At 40.5% G+C, this 18,884-nt stretch overlaps 1 protein-coding gene across 2 annotated transcripts in view; it reads right to left on the bottom strand.

Moving 5' to 3' along the window:
* fhit (fragile histidine triad diadenosine triphosphatase) overlaps window positions 1-18,884 on the bottom strand; it is a 368,692-nt gene that overhangs the window by 347,516 nt on the left and 2,292 nt on the right. Inside the window, exon 2 of one of the 2 annotated variants that reach the window (XM_037102527.1) lies at window positions 8,159-8,244. The exons of the other annotated variant lie outside the window; for it this stretch is intronic. The gene's annotated coding sequence lies outside the window, so the exon portion shown is untranslated. The remainder of the gene's footprint in view (window positions 1-8,158; window positions 8,245-18,884) is intronic. 2 annotated transcript variants of the gene reach the window in all.

Here is an 18,884-nt window from a genome sequence, read left to right on the forward strand (position 1 = left end):
ATGGTGACATCTGGAGAGCACATTTTGAAAATCTGTATAAAGACATACCAATAAATCAAATCAGTTCAGATCAATAAATTATACAAGAAAAACATTAGCGGAAACAATTAAAAGACAACCAAAACCCCCTTGATTTCCCAGTTACTTGGGAAGAATTGACCACACAGACAAAATCTCTGTCTAAATCTACTAAAGTCAGGATGTTTTCCTGACATCTGGTGCAAAATGCTCATTTCCCCCATTCATAGGAGTGAGGATAAATCAGACCCTAATAACTTCCTTGGCATCTGTGTCAGCAGCTGTCTGGGTAAACTATTCTGTAGTATTCTCAGTAAAAGAATACTAGATTTTCTTGAGGAACACTCCGTCTTGAGTAAAAGTCAAATTGGCTTCCTCCCAAAACAGCGCACCACTGACAATATATATACCCTTCACACTTTAATTAACAAAAACTTACACCAAACAAAAAACGGTAAGATACTCACTTGTTTCATTGATTTCAAGAAAGCTTTCGACTCTATTTGGCATGAAGGGTTCTATTACAGGCTCCTACAATGTGGTATAGGAGGCAAAATGTATGATCTGGTTAAATCAATGTATTTGGAAAATATGTGTGCTGTTAAAATTGGAGACAAACAAACTGAATTCTTCACCCAGAGAAGAGGTGTACACCAGGGCTGCAATTTAAGTCTGACTCTATTTAATGTGTACATAAATGAACTTGCTGTTGAGTTGGATCAATGTGCTGCTCCTGGCCTCTTCCTCCTAGATAGAGAGGAGAAGTCTCTGTTTTATGCTGATGACCTAGCTGTCTACTGTCTCCTACTGAACAAGGGCTACAGCAACAGCTGGACATGTAGAAAAGTACCGTCAGAACTGGGTCCTGGCAGTAAATATAAAGAAAACTAATGTCATGATCTTTCAAAAACACCCCAGATGTCAGGAGAACACCAAATTACCATAAATAATCATGTCATTGAACATAGCATGAGTTATACCTACCTTGGTATAACCATCACAGCATCAGGGAGTTTCAACATGGCAGTGAATGCACTAAAAGAAAAAGCTCAAAGAGCCTTACATACAATCAAGAGGAAAAATGTATCATTTCCAAATTCCAGTCAAAATCTGTCTTAAAATATTTGATAGTGTCATCTAGCCCATTGCACTGTATGGTAGTGAAGTATGGTGTCCACTCAGTCATCAGAGCTATCCCCAGAGGGACAAACATCCAACAGAATCTTTACATGCAGAATTCTGCAGATACATTTTACACGTACACAGAAACACACCATCAAATGCATGTAGAGCAGAATTAGGCAGATGCCCACTGATAATTAACATTCAAAAGAGAACACTCAACTTCAACCACCTGAAATCCAGCCCCCGAGACACCCTCCACTCCACAGCCCTCCAAACTCAAGAGCTGAGCCCAGAAAAGAGCCCCCTATGTCAGTTGGTACTGAGACTAACTGCCCCCTCTCAGACACAGTCTGATCAGCCTCACGACAACACTGCTCTTCTAACACCAATCAGAGTAAAGCAAATTATAACACAATGTAAGAAACCTATGTGGAACATTGGAAAGAAGAAACTAAAAGCCGAAGTAGATTAGAATGTTATCTAGCCCTAAAAAGACATGATGAATTAGCAGAATATCTCTCTACTGTCAGAGATAGAAAGCAGAGACAGAACCTGACCATGTACAGGCTCAGTGACCACAAACTGACAATCCAAACAGGAAGACACAAAAAGTAAACAGAACACGTGGTCACTGTTTGACAGGTGAGGTTGAGGCAGAGATGCACTTTCTCCTAAAAAAAAACAAGAAACATTTATTTTGACAAATTCAGCTCTGTAATCTTAGATTTCAAAGAGCTGAATGACCAACCAAAATCAAAAATACTCCTGGGAGAAGGACACAGGGCATATCTGCTGCCCTATATATATCAACATGCCACAAGCTGAAGGACAGTGAGTGACCGACACACACACACACACACACACACGCACACACACGCGCGCGTGCGGAATATACTGTATATATAAATGAATGTAAATGTAAATTAATGTAAATCAATCTTGATGTTATGTATGTGTTTATGTTAAGTTATTGTTAATGTCCGAATGTATGGACAAGATGCTTTGGCAATATTGTTGTTCAAACTGTCATGCCAATAAAGCTCCTTTGAATTGAACTGAATAGAATTGAGGGAGAGAGAGAGAGTAAGAGAGTGTGACAGTGAGAGCGAGAGAGAAAGAGAAGTGTGAGGGAGGGAGAAAAATACCGCCCTTTGCATGTTGTGTGTATTTTCTCGTCTCGTGTCTGAGATATATTCCACAGATGTAGACATTAAAATGTTAGTAACATACTGGGTAACGTATGACGTTGATATAACTGTCCACATTTCATTTTCAGGTGTAATTCTGCTGAGAACCACCTGTGGTTGTTTGGGACCTTCACTCTAGCTCTCAAGAAACCTATGGGTGACATCCTGGAGGCTTTGTACACTATTTTTACTACCGATGGGTGCACATGGCAAGTGCTCCTTTCTTGTAATGTGCTTCTCATTTTTGAAACAGTTTTTATAAATGTCAGAGTAAAGTGTGGAGTTGCAACACTTCAATAATTATATTTAAATGCCCAGTCTCGCAGGCAGTCCTGTTTGACAGGTGAACCATGCCGATTTTGTTTTTTTTGGCATTCTGAAGCTACCTCGGCTGCAACTATCTTGACACTTTTAGGTGGCTAAAATACGTTTGATGCTGACCCCTAGAGAATAAGATGTCTACTAACTGTAGCTAAAGAAGCTCTAAGCTAGCTTAACACAGTAAGTCTAATATAATTAATAAATCTAATGATTATTTGTTGGCCCAACCTGCTATTCACCAGTACAGGAAAACCTGGTTGATTGGTCCTGGCAAAATAATATTCCTATGCAAACAGAAACCAGCTAACATGAGCAGAGTGTCTGAGTGAAGTATTCAAGTTCATAGTAACATTAAGCTTACACAGGCATGGTCTTTCAAAGCTTTTATATGTAGACTTAGAGAGTTTTCACTTGACATCTGAGTATCACAAGAGCAATGCATATTGCATATTTACTTCCATTTACAGGACAGAGCTGTTATACTGTATACCTATGATGAGGATGCGTCAGCTTAACATGAAACAGAGAAGGTGGCTCAGTGAAGACAGAATTATCTTGACAATTCACTTCAGTCGTACCTGCTCTAAGAGCATGGCCAGCTCCGTTTAAGCCTGAGGCGAGGCAGCTGACAAGAACAAGCAGCAGATTACTGTGGCCTGTAGACACTTTGCTTTTTGCCGCCACTCTCTAATTTCTCTCGCTCCTCATTTTCTATATTTCATTCACCATATGCATTTACTATATTTTTAAGGCCATTTGCACATCTATTCATCTAGGTTTCACTCGTGGGACCAGATGGGACTCACACTGCATATCCCTCTCCTGAAGTGAACTCCCATCCTCCAAAGGACATATCAACTGAAGACAACTCAAGCTGGAAACAGGTCAAGCTGGGGAGGTTGAGCTCAGAGGCCTGAGGTGACTCCTGCGTCCCCACTCATCATCCATTACACAAACTAAACCTTAAACTAAAGGAAAGTCCACAAAAGCAAATGTAATGTATCACTGAGTTTATGGTAACAGTGACACCAACCCATAGATGATCATTTCCAGTGGTTTCCGGTCCACTATTCCACACAGACACACATTGACAATGAACACAGCTTCTTTCCATTCAACAGCATGACGCTTACTGACCATCTTCACTGTTTTCATCATGATGTTCCCTTTTGATTTTTAGTCAAATATTTTGTCTTATAGATTGCTTGTCATTATATGTGACACAGAAACCCAACTTGTCTGACTTCAGAAATCAAAAGTGTTTATGGCTTTGCTGAAATGCTATCGCAAAGTCAGAATGACAAGACAGAGAGAGAGGTGGAAGCAATATTGTTTAAGAACAACAAAGCAGTGCACATTTTGAGACAGACTGCCCTCAAAGACGTTTACAGTTCCATCTATGAAAATTAAAAAAAAATAAATAAATAGAAATTCGAGTGATACAACCGTGTCTGACCAGAAGCTGGGGGAGGAGGCCAGTGCCTTGGTTTGTATATGGATTAATGGCACAAACTACAGAGTGGGGATAAATGACAATCCTCTGCCAGGATCTGCAGACAGCTGTAGTGGGTTTTTTCTTCCCTATTCAGCAAGTGCTGACATTGACGTACATTAAGCTCCCACCATGAGAAGTGAGCTGCCTTTGCTGCAGCAACACTAACAGGATAGACTCCGCTGAATGGCATTTGAAATAAGCGTGTTAGTATATTTCAAAACAAAATCTTCCTTGTTGCCCTTTTAATTGCATTTTAATAATCCAAAAGTTCATCAATGACGTTTACCTTGGCCTGTTGACTTTTATACTCTCCCCTGCAAACAGTAAGTCCAAATAAATATCAAATATAATACAGTAAATGACTGAAGGTATAATCAGAATCAGAATCTGAATTCCTTTAATGTCCCGCAGACGGAGAAATTTGTTTGTCACAGCAGCAGAAAACAGAAACATATTACAAGAATACAGCGTCTGTCGAGCGCTTCACAAGCTTTCAGCTTCACTTTCAGAGGTCCATTGACTAAATAATTTAAATCTGACTTTCAGAGTTGTCAGCAACAATTCCTCAAGTGGTCCTAACGACTGTAAGGACACTCACACACAGAGTTCAAAAGCCTGAAACTCCCAGTTCGTTACAACTGAAGAAGCCTCTTGTATGAGAGATGAAACGTCTTCCACAAACTGAAACACGTTCAGTTGCCTATGATACGGCACTTAGGATTACCATGGCCTGGATGACTCAGAACCATCATCAACAATACCATAAATATTTTTTTTCAAAATAAGGTCCCAAGGGGGCCACGAGAAGGCCTGTAACTTCAGCTCTCTATAGGCTCCAGAAGGTTGATGGAGTTTAATTTACTTTCTTGTAAATGGTTTGTTCATATTTTAATCATGATTGTCTAAAAGTGAAGAAATGCATTGTTCATATTTGCCTGATTAGACATGAAGGCTGCCCATGTTGTGGGGTCTTCCTCTTGTGTGTGGTGCTGACAGGAATTCATCGCAGTCAGTCACTGCTCAGATTTTCCACCCATGCCCATATTATGCCCCAGATGCATAATCTTTAAGTCTGTTCTGTATGGATTTGATTGTGAAGGAGAGGTTTCTGAAAATCAAATGCTATTAAGTAGGCTATATTGTATTAGCATTAAAAATGAAACCAAACCAAATCAAAAACACTGCATAATAAGAAGATGAGAGAGTTCAAATAGTTCCAGTAGTTAAGGAAAAAGCCCTGACACAAAGATGCATTTTTCAGAAGAAATTCAAAAAAGGAGACACAGACATTGCCTGCCTAGTGTTTCCAAGCAGTCAGTAGCCTCAAGACACTCAACTAAGGGTCTGTGGACCCCTAATGGCCCATGTCTATATTACAGACTGTCCATGGAGGAATTGTGGAAGAAGAATTGTGTGAATTTATTTAAACTGTCTCAGAATCAGACATGTTTATACATTGTTTCACTGATCACACACACTAACTGCATAGTGACAGCAGCACGTCAGAAGCACAGCACCAATGTTCGGTAACCACACAGAGTAGTCATGTGCACAAGACTGGGGAAGATATACCTAAGGCCTACAAGAATGCCTGTGTATCATGTATATCTGTTTGGATGCACAAAACAAAGCTGAATCACGTCCAGTGTTTGAACTCGACACTCCTGATGCTCACATATCCACTGAGGTTTTAGTGTCCACACTTTCACATTACACACAGTAATTCTCCTATGTTACATGTAGGGTGTTTAGAGCGTCACTATGTTAGCTCCTGTGTTTAAGAATTTCTTATCAGGGAACAAAATTTACAAATCCAATCCAAGCAGTTTTACTGTCAAAGTCAAGGCCCACAACTAGCTGTTCAAAAAAAATATAGTATGGTAAAGAGCATGCATGCATTTAGTCTTCAAGTTGGGTCACAAATATGCATCTGGGGATGAAAAACGTGTTGTCTTAAACTCAAAAAGATGGACACTTCACATCCGCCAGCCTGGCTCTACACAGCAGGGACTCTGGTTTTCCACCACAGCTGGGTTACCTGTTGGAAGGTGTGTCTTAAACCAATGATGCATTAGTCTCGATCCCTGCAGTATGATCAAAGCTTCACTGCTAACAAAGTGGCTCTGCTATTATTACTCTGTGGTTATTTAGTCATTTAAAAAGTTTTTATTTGAAGCAGCGTTATAGGAAATGTTTACAACAGTAAAACACAGCAGATGTCTGAAACAACAAACAGGATGAGAGAAACTAAAGAGATTCGGTTAGAGGCTACAAAAATACAGAGAGCTGAACACAATGACTTTAAAAACTTCTTTCACTCAGGTCTCCTGCACAGACATGACACAGGCTCATCGTCGCTGTAGCTTGGCTCAACTAAGGCGGAGTAAATCTGGTGATGGAAAAGCAAATCAGCGTGGCGGCGTTTGAGTCGGTGTGGCCAAAAGAGCTGGTGGACAAACAGCATCGGTTCATGTCAAGACGAGAGACTAAAGCACCTTGGGTGGGCTTTTTGGATTGGAGAAAAATGGAATGTGAAACATACTGATTTTTCTCTTTAAGATTTAACATCAACATGACAACATCACTGATAATCATTGGCTATTATTATCAATAGGCACTGCGTGGTACCAGCCCAGGACATTTGTCACCTAACTGTGAGATTCTCCTGCCTGTGGCTGCAGATCTTAAGCCTTATTTACATGGGACTGGTAACATCAGGGGGCCTCATATGATTTAGAAGTTACCTCCCCACGTTTGTGTTTTGTGAAGCGCATTCTCAAAGTTTTAATTTTTATGTGGTAACGGGGGGGGCTTGTATCCTGTTTTACATATTATGAGCCGTGATCAAATGTCTTACATCTGACAACAGAAAACAGATATTTAAAATGAAATACAACCCCAAACCACAGATATATGTCAGAATCGGCATGAGGATGAAGATCACAGATATCTACCATTCCAACATTTTTATAGGGCTTTAGAGGAGCAAATGACGTTGTCCAAAATGAATGGAGGCAGACTGAAGAGATAGGTAGGACTTCAGTCTGAAGCACCGTGAGCTAACAAATACTGACTACTGGCTGAATGAGCCATTTGCTTGCTCACAGCTTGTCATAAGGGTTTGTTTGCACCACAGCTATGTTGAATTAATGTATTACTGACTGTGAATACTCCATCTTAAAGGACAGTGCCTGTGGGACTAACTGTAAACACTTCACACAAATGGGGACCACTTTGGAGCTGAGAAGTGATGCAGCACTGACTGTGTTTAAAAAACTCCTCCCTATGCATTTAGGAATGCTCCACTCTTCAAACCACTGGATTCAGCTGATCACTTTCAAAAGTTAAACTTCCTTTTAAGGCCCAAACCCATTTCCAATTTTTACCCCACCTCCTCATTTTCTAATTCTCCCTTGCCCCTAAGAACAGAGTTACAAGGGATAGTGACCAGACATTTTCTATATATTGTCTGCAGTTGTGGAGATTTCTTTCGCATTACTCTGGCAATCCTGATATAATCACAATGCCAATGTTACGATTTGTTCATCAACCAGCAATCAAGTCATGAAATAAAAGGTAACACTGCTCTTTTACCAGGCCAATATGCCAACATTAGCAACCTGTGCCCGAAACCCTGCCCGCCTGCACTGATATTAGAGTGGTACCAAGTGTAACAACTTCTCTGAATCATACGCTAATAATGGAGGGAAAATGCAACATTGACATATGTCAAAAAGTGGGACTGTCATGTTCAAATCAGCAGTAACACGATCAGTTAGCTTGCTAGCTCGTTAGTTAGCCTGATGGAAGCGGGAAGGGGTTGTGCTGGGTTTAGGCTCAATTCTCTTGCTTTCAAGATAAAATGAGAGTAACCCTTTTCACTTTTACAGTGCTGTCTGTATACAGACACTGCTTTGAAAATGTAGTTATCATTTGACTGAACCATTCAAAACCAGCACAATCACAAAACACACATTTTTTTTTGGCATTGTGGAAGCTGTGTAATCTCTACCTGTAAAGTATGACCTCTCACTGTGGCAGTGCACTGCTTGTTTTCATGGCTGAGACAGAATGTACCGGTGGCTCTGCTCTCTTTCCCTACGGGAGGAGAAAGCAGAATGGATGTGATTTTTAATGTAAATGTGAGCACCACCAAGGGGGAGAGGTGGAGCATTGATATTCAGCCTGAGGTCCGGCTGAGCCCCGTTCACCACACCTTGACGTTGACCTTGCGACCTCGAAGTGAAAATCATTTGGCAGCTTCTCTGACCTCTAGCAGTATGCACACACACCAGCGGCTGAATTACAGCTAAAGAATTTTCACCCAAAGTTGCTACTCTCCAACTTTCTGCTGCTCCTGTTTTCATACAGAATCAAGGAAACTGCCAGACGGATTTGTGTTAATCTTTAACGGCATTTATCTAAGAGCCAATCGCAAATATACAGGAAAACATATCAGTGACTGGAATGTGCTCCATCCATCTTATCTAACCCAAATTACAATCAATACATTCCTGTCCTCTCCCAGAAAACACTGCACGGTTTACATGTGAGCATTAGCAATGTAAGGAATTCTACCACCGTGAATATTGCTTCTCAATTGTGTCACTATCCTACTCTGATCAGCACTGGAGACCAAAGTCCAGCCCCGATTTCACCAAGCAACCCTGTGGCCTGAACCCCAAGCAGGATTTGTGGTTAGCAAGGTAACTTCCGGATAACACACTACAAGAACACATCGAACCAACATTAATTTAATGTAATACACAAACGTAATTATAGTCGGATCCACTCTGGCCTTTTTTTTTTTTTTTTTGTCAAACCAGCATCAGTTCAAAGTGGTTGAACTTAAGATACAATCCTTAAACAAGCATTGTTATTATCTAAATAAAGTGGGCATATACGGTAGAGCCCAAAAGTCTGACACCACAATAAATATCTGTTATATTTTCACATAAGCCTGCAAGTAGTTGGAAAGTTGGAGGATTTAAAAAGTAAAGGTAAACTGTCAGTATTCAAACTGTTATTCTGAGCAAAGGGCATCTTTCTCAGAGAGCAGTACAAGGAAATACAAAATGCTTTTACAGAAAATGCTTCACACATGTGGAATTTATTAACTAAAAAAAATGGGCTGTCTTGTAAGGGTCTAAGAGGATAAGTAGCATTTTCTAAACCACTTCTCTACATGGAAACAAGGCCAACACTTCAGGTGGGCTAGCAAATCCAAGAATTTCACAGTGGATGACTGGAAAAGCCCTCTTCACTGATTCAGCCAAGTTATAGATTTCTGCCAGTTACAGAATTCACAGGCTGAATGTAAGAAGACGAACAGGACAGAGAAGGACAGCGCAGCGTTTCAAACCCACAGTGAAACATGGGGGTGGGAATGTTCCCGTCCACCCTCTTGTTTGACCTTTGCGGAGAAGGATTCACACTGCAGCAGGATAATGAGCCCAAACACACCTCAAAGCTTTAACACAACTCCTTGAAGACCGCAGACAAACAAAGGAGTCCTGACTGTCCTGGACTGCTGAAGGTGGTCTCTGACTTTTTTCAAGAGATGCAATACTCAAAAACAACATAAACCTTGAGAGCCTGTAAAACACTGGACCCACAGTGAACAGTGTAGACAAAATGACCTACGGTAGAACTGCCACCTCTGACCCCCACAGGATGTTCCAGGTTGGGTTGGAAGACTTTTTTTTCTTTTGTTTGACTTAAATACCAGTTAACTTGCTAGATGCAATGCTTACATCAGAAGCTAGAAGATGTTTCAGTATAGGAAATAACTGAAGTGTCAAATGTATCCAGCTAAAATGTCAAACTGCTGCTGAACTAACTGTCAATGTGTCCACAGCTGTAAAGCTTTGACCTGTAAACTCAGCTTAGAGAAACTGCTGTGGTGATAAAATATTAAAAATCCTCAGAGATCTCCAAAGATCAGATATCTATATTATTTCTTACAAAGCTGCCAATCAGCTGAATAAACTAGTTTCAAAGTGTGTTGCATGTAAATGTGAGAATATGACTGAGATCTGAAGACAGGACCTCATACATGCAGCATGCCTCTCCAAAAGTCAAACAGGATAACTAATGTGTGTAAGGGACCGAAATCACACACAACAGTGCACTCACACAAATGTGTGCATGTCGGACGGGCTGGGAAACTATAGTGCTTTGAAAGAATGGACACAGCTCTAATGGATTATACACGAGGGAGAAGGAACCAAATCAACTGTGTGAGGTATTGTTGTGGCATGAATAAATGGTGCATAATTGATACATTATGCGTTACACTTTGCATATCTCCATGTGGAGTCATGGTGCCAAGCAGGTCAGGGGATCTGAGAGGTGCAGAGTCACTGATCTAATGATCCACCACTTATACTTTATGTAAATAGCACAGGCAGCTGGCTCCACCAAACTGCATGTATCAGTGCAGTGTAGATTGTCTCGTTGAGCTCTTGTGGAACATGTACTGCAGAATGCAATCATGTTATCTTCCTTCCATCATCACATTACTGAAGTGCATGTAAACACATCAGGTCAGATTATTGTGGTCATGTTAACAGGCTGAGTGAAAGCAATCTGGCTTCATATTATTGCTTCCATTTATCAGATATTATTTCACCAATACCTATAAATACCTGATATTTTACATTTCCCAATATTCAGCTGATAATCTATGGGGCTGATAAACATCATACATCACTGCCTCACAATGGTGAGATTCATGTCTGATCCCAGTGTGTTCAAACCGTTTTCATTTCCCAGTGCCATGTCTTCAAAACACATCTGGTTATTGAGTCGTCATGTAACTGCTCTCTGATAATAAGACCTGGTACTTTGTGGTGAAACCTGTTAAGTCAACATCAGATGATGGTGATGACCTTCCTATCTCCATTTTGTCTTAAACATCCAACTTTATTATCACTAAAGTACAAAGATTCTCTGAACATTTAGACTTGTCTTCTTCTGATAATGCTGTGATATTCTGGACTGTATTTTGATTTGATGACTCAGTTCATAATATTAGTCACAACTGTCATGGTAACCTCTCTTATGTATCTCCAGTCACGGGTCAACGTCTTATTAAAAATATCAAAGCCCAAAAAGACTTCCGGTTTCTGCTTGATGGAGTAGGCAGTGAATACGCAGGAGAGAACACCTGATACCACGCCCGAGGCCACGCTTTCCCTGCGGATGCCTCGAGAGGAGTTACAGATATCCAGAGAAACGGTGCTGGTCCAGATAAAAGCTGAGATCGCGACATTGTTTAAAGAAATTAAAACGGACGTCCTTTCTCTCCGCGAAGAAACCAAAGCTGACATACAGGCCATACGAGACGAGCTAGCAGGCGAGCTAGCACGACTCCGCTCGGCACAGGCTGAGACAGCTCACGAATATAAAGAGATGGCAACTGCGCTCAGTGAAACGATGGACAGAGAATCTGCACTAGAGAAGTCACAACAGTTAGTCAGTAAGGAATGTATTGATCGGGCTCATCGTTGCCCCGCGGCCGAACAACGGTGAGAGACCCGGGGCCATTCTCGTCCACCTTCACTATTACACGGACAGGCAGAAGATACTGGATCTGGGCAAAACTAAAGGACGACTGACATACAAAGGAGACCAGGTGTACATCTTTCCAGACATGAGCCCGGAGGTCAGCAGGCAGCACGCTGCTTTCAACCCAGTGAAGAGAAAACTCCGGGAGGCCAACGTCACATACAGCTTGTTCTACCCAGCCAGGCTCACTATCAGTTTGGACGGGATTAGACACTCCTTTGGTTCCCCGGAAGCTGCTGAGGATTTCTACAACCAGAAGATCGCCAAAGCGGACTGATTCCTATGAGCGCAAGTAATAGTAGTGATCTGAGTTTGATATCCTTTATGTTAAAACTTGTGGTGTCAATAATCAGAAAAGCTTTCAGAATCAGAATCAGAAAAAGCTTTATTGCCAAGTACGATTTTACACATACGAGGAATTTGTTGTGGTGATGTTGGCGCATGCATCAAATAACTATTAAGTGAAAATATAACAAATTAACAATATAAACTATTTAAAGAATAGAAAATATAACAAATTAACAATATAAACTATTTTAAAAAGTAGAAAATATAACTATACAATATAAATACATATACACAATCTGTTTTTTGGGTAAAAGGATAAAAGGAGCAGACCGGCTGGCAGTGAACAATTACAAGAAATGATGTGCAAATGGAAATGTGCAAATGAATAGGAAGTTCAAGCTGAGCGTTAATGTAACACATAGAGTTATGGTGCTGTCAGTGTGACAGTCAGTGGTAGAGGTGGAGTGTGAGGAGTGTCAGGGGGGATTCAGGCCTTGTTGATAAGGCTGACAGCAGACGGGAAGAAACTGTTCTTGTGGCGTGAGGTTTTGGTCCTGATGGACCGCAGCCTCCTGCCAGAGGGGAGTGTCTCAAAGAGTTTGTGACCGGGATGGGAGGGATCAGCAACAATCTTTCCTGCACGCCTCAGGGTCCTGGAGGTGTACAGGTCCTGAAGAGACGGGAGGTTGCAGCCAATCACCTTCTCTGCTGACCGAATGACACGCTGCAGCCTGCCCTTGTCCTTGGCGGTGGCAGCAGCGTACCAGATGGTGATGGAGGAGGTGAGGATGGACTCAATGATGGCTGTGTAGAAGTGCACCATCATTGTCTTCGGCAGACTGAATTTCTGCAGCTGCCGCAGGAAGTACATCCTCTGCTGTGCTTTCTTGATGAGGGAGCTAATGTTCAGCTCCCACTTGAGGTCCTGGGAGATGATTGTTCCCAGGAAGCGGAAAGACTCCACAGTGTCAATAGTGGAGTCACAGAGGGTGATGGGGGCAGGTGAGGCTGAGTTCTTCCTGTAGTCCACAACCATCTCCACTGTCTTTAGAGCATTGAGCTCAAGGCTGTTCTGGTTGCACCAGGTCACCAGGTGGTCAACCTCCCACCTGTAGGCGGACTCGTCACCATCAGAGATGAGTCCGATGAGGGTGGTGTCGTCTGCAAACTTCAGGAGCTTGACGGACTGGTGACTGGAGGTGCAGCTGTTGGTGTACAGGGAGAAGAGCAGAGGAGAAAGAACACAGCCCTGGGGGGATCCGGTACTGATAGTCTGTGCATTGGAGATGTGTTTTCCCAGCGTTACACACTGTTGTGTAACTGTTGTGATTGACTCAGGATTTATATGGAAATACTTTTAAGTAACTGATTATATATTTTATATATTATATATATATTTTATATTTGATTTATAAATTATTTTTCTTTCTCCTTTCATCTCTCTCTGTTATCAACACTGAACATCCCTGTGTGTCCGCTGTCTGCTGAGGCTGTGGATGTAAACATTCTTAAACCTATGATATAATGTAATGAAGTGGACACAACCAAGGTCGCAAACTATAAGGACATTCGGGGGGAGGAATATGAGTCACTTCACTTACAGATCCATCTTTGTTACTAGTGTTATTTGCTCCTCTTATGTGTTAAGTATGACAAAAACTTTGGAGTTTGGAGGTTTAAAACAGATTTTTTTTTTTTTTTTCATTTAAATGGAGCTCAGAGACCAAGTCTTCTTTTTCTTTCTCTTTTTCTTTTTCTCGCTCCCTCTCTTGAGGTGTGTTAAATGGCAAGGTGCCTTTGGACTTCAGTAAGCCTTTTTCTCCCCCACCACTTGTTTGGGAAGGGTCGGGGGGGTGGGTTGGGTAGATGTAAAGTTCGAAAGTTTAGATGATGTGAGATTGTTAGAAGTCACTACACGTACAAGTCTTGTTTTTTTTTTGTTTGTCTGCTTTTGTTCTTTACCTTTTTTGTTTCTTTCTTTCCTCTGTGTGGATGCAGGACCATCTATGTTGCCATCATAAACTTCTCCAGATTAGACCATTGATAGAAACCCAAAGAGATCCTACATGAATAATGAGGAAGGTGTGGTGAAGCTAATTACCTGGAACTGCAAAGGGTTGAATGGAGCCGTGAAGCGTGGTAATGTACTGGCACATCTGCAGAGATTGGGAGCTGATATAGCCTTCTTACAAGAAACGCATCTCAAAAACCATGCACATAAACAATTACACAGGAACTGGGTGGGACATGTGTTTCACTCTAGCTTCAATTCAAAATCACGCGGGACTGCTATTATAATCAATAAAGATATCCCCTTTATTACATCAGATCCAATCTCGGACTCAAATGGCCGATATGTAATAGTAACTGGGGAAATCTATAACACTCCAATAACTTTAGCGAACGTTTAAGCCCCCAACTTCGATGATGAGAGGTTTATAAATTCAGTACTAGCGTCCTTACCCAATCTTCATACCCACAACCTGATTCTAGTGATAGATTATCAAACAAACAACACTCTTTGTCTAAGTCAGCGAAACTGGTACAACATTTTTTAAAGTCAGTTAATGTAATAGATGCATGGAGATATATGAACCAGGACCAACGAAAATATTCATTTTTCTCTCAGCCACACAATTCCTTCTCCAGGATTGACTACTTTTTCATAATCTCAAAACTACTTACACTGGTAAAATATATAGATTATGAAGTCATTGTTTTATCAGACCATGCCCCACTAAGATTGCAACTAAACTTTCCCTGTAGATATTCAGCCAAAACGTGGCGTATGGATAACGGTTTACTAGCTAGCGAAACCCATGTAGAGTTTATCAGATCCCAGATTGCTTTATATATGCAAACCAATGAGACTCCAGATGTTTCTAAAAGTATTTTATGGGAGGCCCTAAAAGCATTTGTCCGAGGACAGATTATTTCCTACTCAGCTCAGTAGGTCAAAACAAAAAATGAGAGAGGAAGGAATATTGCAGGACAACTTGTGGAGCTGGACAAACGGTATGCAGTGTCTCCCACTCCTGACCTGCTTGTTAGGAGGACAAGTCTGCAGACCGAGTTCAGTCTCTTGTCCATAGCTGAGACAACCAAATTAATAAATCGTTCCAGGCATAAATATTATGAGCATGGGGAGGGGATAGGAAGGCAACTGGCTCATCAGATAAGAATATCCGAGGCATCTAGGTATATGACTGAAATTCGCATTCTGGAAATACAACAAAAGACCAATTAGAAATAAACCAGGAATTCAAACAATTGTATTCTAAACTATATACAACAGAAACAGCAGCTAATTCGGAAACTATACAAGAGTGTTTTGATAACTTGGAGATCCCCTTCATCTGCCAGGAGGATAGGTGTTTGTTGGAGGAGCCTATAACTCTAGAGGAGGTGACCTCAGCAGTACGCAGCTTACAAAGCTCAAAAGCACCAGGCCCAGATGGGTATACACCTGAATTTTATAAAACTTTTGTCACTGAGGTTGCGCCTCTTCTCTTGAGAGTTTTTAATGAATCATTTGAGACAGGGTCTCTTCCAGCAACATTTTATCAGGCAACAATCTCTCTAACACATAAAAAGGGGAAAGACCCACTGGACGCAGCATCTTACAGACCAGTGAGTCTATTAAATGTAGACACCAAAATTCTAGCTAAAATATTGGCGATTAGACTGGAAAATGTACTCCCAACAATAATTCATGAAGATCAAACAGGTTTTATTAAAAATAGACAACTGTATTATAATATCCGCAGACGATTCAATATTATATATACATCTAACACCAACTCACTCTCGGAAATATTATTATCACTGGACGCGGAGAAGGCCTTTGACAGGGTTGAGTGGGGTTATCTCTTCTCGGCCCCGTCAAGGTTTGGTTTTGGCCCGAGGTATATTTCTTGGATCAGGCTCCTTTATGCATCTCCAACGGCTTCAGTACAGACAAACAAGATTAGATCGGAGTACTTCGGGTTAACACGTTCCACTAGGCAGGGATGTCCACTATCTCCTCTGCTTTTCGCACTAGCAATAGAACCTCTGGCAGTCTCTTTGCGAGCTTCAAAAGAGTACAGTGGGATTCATCAAGGAGGCAAGGAGCATAAGGTTTCACTGTTCGCCGATGATTTATTAATATACATCTCTGACCCTTCTAAATCAGTCCCTGCAATAATCTCGATTTTGAACAAATTTGGACAAATATCAGGATATAAAATAAATATTAGCAAAAGTATATTATTCCCAATAAAGATCATAAAAGACCAACAACTCTTTGACAAATTACCCTTCAGGATCTCAACTCAGTTTAAGTATTTAGGTATTAACATTACCAAAACTTTTGCAGGCCTATACAAAGAGAACTTTCAAAAATTACTTGACATTACAACAGAAGACCTGCAGAGATGGTCCCATATTCCCATAACATTAGCAGGTCGAATCAACATAATCAAAATGACCATCCTCCCCAAATTTCTTTTTTCATATCAGTGTATTCCCATGTATATCAAAAAGGGTTATTTTCAGAGTATAGATAAAATAATCTCAGAATTTATTTGGAATAAGAAAAAAACGAGATTAAGGATGATCTTTTTACAGAGACCAAAATCAGTAGGAGGTATGGGGTTGCCAAACTTTAAATTTTATTATTGGGCAAGTAACATTAAAATGATGACTTACTGGCTACAAAAAAAGCCTCCGCTGTGGTTTGGTATTGAAAACGCCTGTTGTCACCCTTCTTCTCTCCCAGCCATGTTGTTCTCAGCTCTGCCCACAGTAGACCCTGACTCGCTACACAATCCAGTCGTCTCCCATTCACTCAAGATCTGGTCCCAAATTCGAAAAGCTTATGGTTGGCAGTCTTGTTCTCTTCAAAGCCCTCTCATCGAAAACCAGGCCTTCACACCCTCTTTTACAAATACATTATTTAAGAATTGGTTCGAAAAAGGAATTCATACCTTCCTGGATATATTCATAGATCAAGTTTTTCCAACATTTGAACAGATACAGGAAAACTACAATATCCCAAAGTCACAGTTTTATAAATATTCACAGATAAGGAGTTTTGTTATTCAGAATAATCCATCATATCCGAATTCTCCCAGCCCATCCTCAATGGAATTGATACTTATGCAAGATCCCTCTAAAAAGGGAGGAAGATATACGAAAGTCTGTCAAATCTGGCTGGCAAAGCTACTACGGATCATCTGAGGTTGGCGTGGCGGGATGACCTGGGCAGAGAGATCACAGAAGATCAATGGCAGAGAGCCCTAACACAAACTCATAGATCTTCAATATGTGCAAGGCATGGCCTCATGCAATTTAAAATCATACATCGTCTACACTGGTCAAAACAGAGGCTTCATAAAATATTTCCCTCAGTGGATCCCTCATGTGACAAATGTGGGCTTGGACCAGCAACACTGGGTCATATGTTCTGGAGCTGTCCGAAGTTATTAAATTACTGGGACAATATCTTTCAAATATCTTACATAGACCTATTAACGTAGATCCACTGGTGGCGGTTCAAGGAATTATTGATTCAAGCATAACGAAAAGCAACATGGAACATAACATGGTTTTGTATTTCAGCCTACTTGCGCGAAGATTGATATTACTTAATTGGAAAAAAAAGACAGCCCCAACATATTCAAATCTTATGACAGATGTTATGAGACATTTAGAGCTGGAGAAAATCAGATTCCAACTGAGGAATCAGGAAAGTAGGTTCTACAGAATTTGGCAACCGTTTATTGATTATTTTAACCACAACACAGTCTGAGAGGAAGATATAGAAGTGCCTTTAATAGAAGGAAAGAACTTTTATTCATTTGTTAATCTTCATTTGATTTTATTTATTTAATTTTATTTCTTTTTTTTTCTTTTTTATTTAAATCTGTCTTCATCTGTCTATTTTTCATTTTGAGATACATAAGTTAATACAACTTACATGATTTTTTCTATGTCAACGTGTACGTGTATATGTGTATGGTGTCTGTACTGTCTGATATGTTGTATGTTAAAAAGAGGAAAATCAATAAAAAAAAAAGTTAAAAAAAAAAATAAATAAATCAAAGCCCTTTAGCTGTATCACAGGATTTTTTTTTTTTATGCAAAATAAAAACAATACCAAATCCAACTACACAATGGCCGCAAGTCAAGTGAAGCAGAGCTTACAGGACGCCCTCGCCAAAACGGTCAACTCATAGTGCTTCTAGCTTCAAAATGATCATGTATAGTTGCTCACACAATTCATGTTCATGAACTAAAAAGTGCAAGGACAGTTTATTTTTGACCTGCTGAAACTTCCAATACTTAAGCTCCTTCTTCACAAGAGAGACTTCCGGGAGTGTCCCCTCACTCTATACAGCACAGCATGTGGGCCTACATGCTTTGGAAATGCATGATTTTATGATAGCACTGATTTAAAATCAATACTGCAGAATGGGTGTGAGGGAAATAAACTTTCAGAACATGCCGTTTTACACTGCATTCCCCTGGTGATGTGTCTACAAAGGTTTGGATTTTGTCAGACTTGAGTATGGAGAGAAAGTTAAGAGAGCCAAATGTCTTACCCCATTGGTGGCTGCATTTTTACAAGCTTAGGTACAGCTATAATATCTGATGCTATATAATGCTAGTGACACTGAACATGTAAGGGTGAATTTTGGGTGTTTAATGACAGCATATCTGGAATATTTACATTTGATGGAATTGAGAAGTTTAAGTATGAATATCCCAGTCAGTAGCATTACAAGCATCATAAAGTAGGCTATTGTAAAGGATAAGGATCAAGTACATACTAAATGCAGCTCATATAAACATCATAATCCTTGTACCGTATTTCATTTGTTAGTTCGGTACAAGGATCC

The sequence above is a fragment of the Acanthopagrus latus genome, chromosome 6 (genome assembly GCF_904848185.1).
Source record: "Acanthopagrus latus isolate v.2019 chromosome 6, fAcaLat1.1, whole genome shotgun sequence".
Taxonomy (NCBI): domain Eukaryota; kingdom Metazoa; phylum Chordata; class Actinopteri; order Spariformes; family Sparidae; genus Acanthopagrus; species Acanthopagrus latus.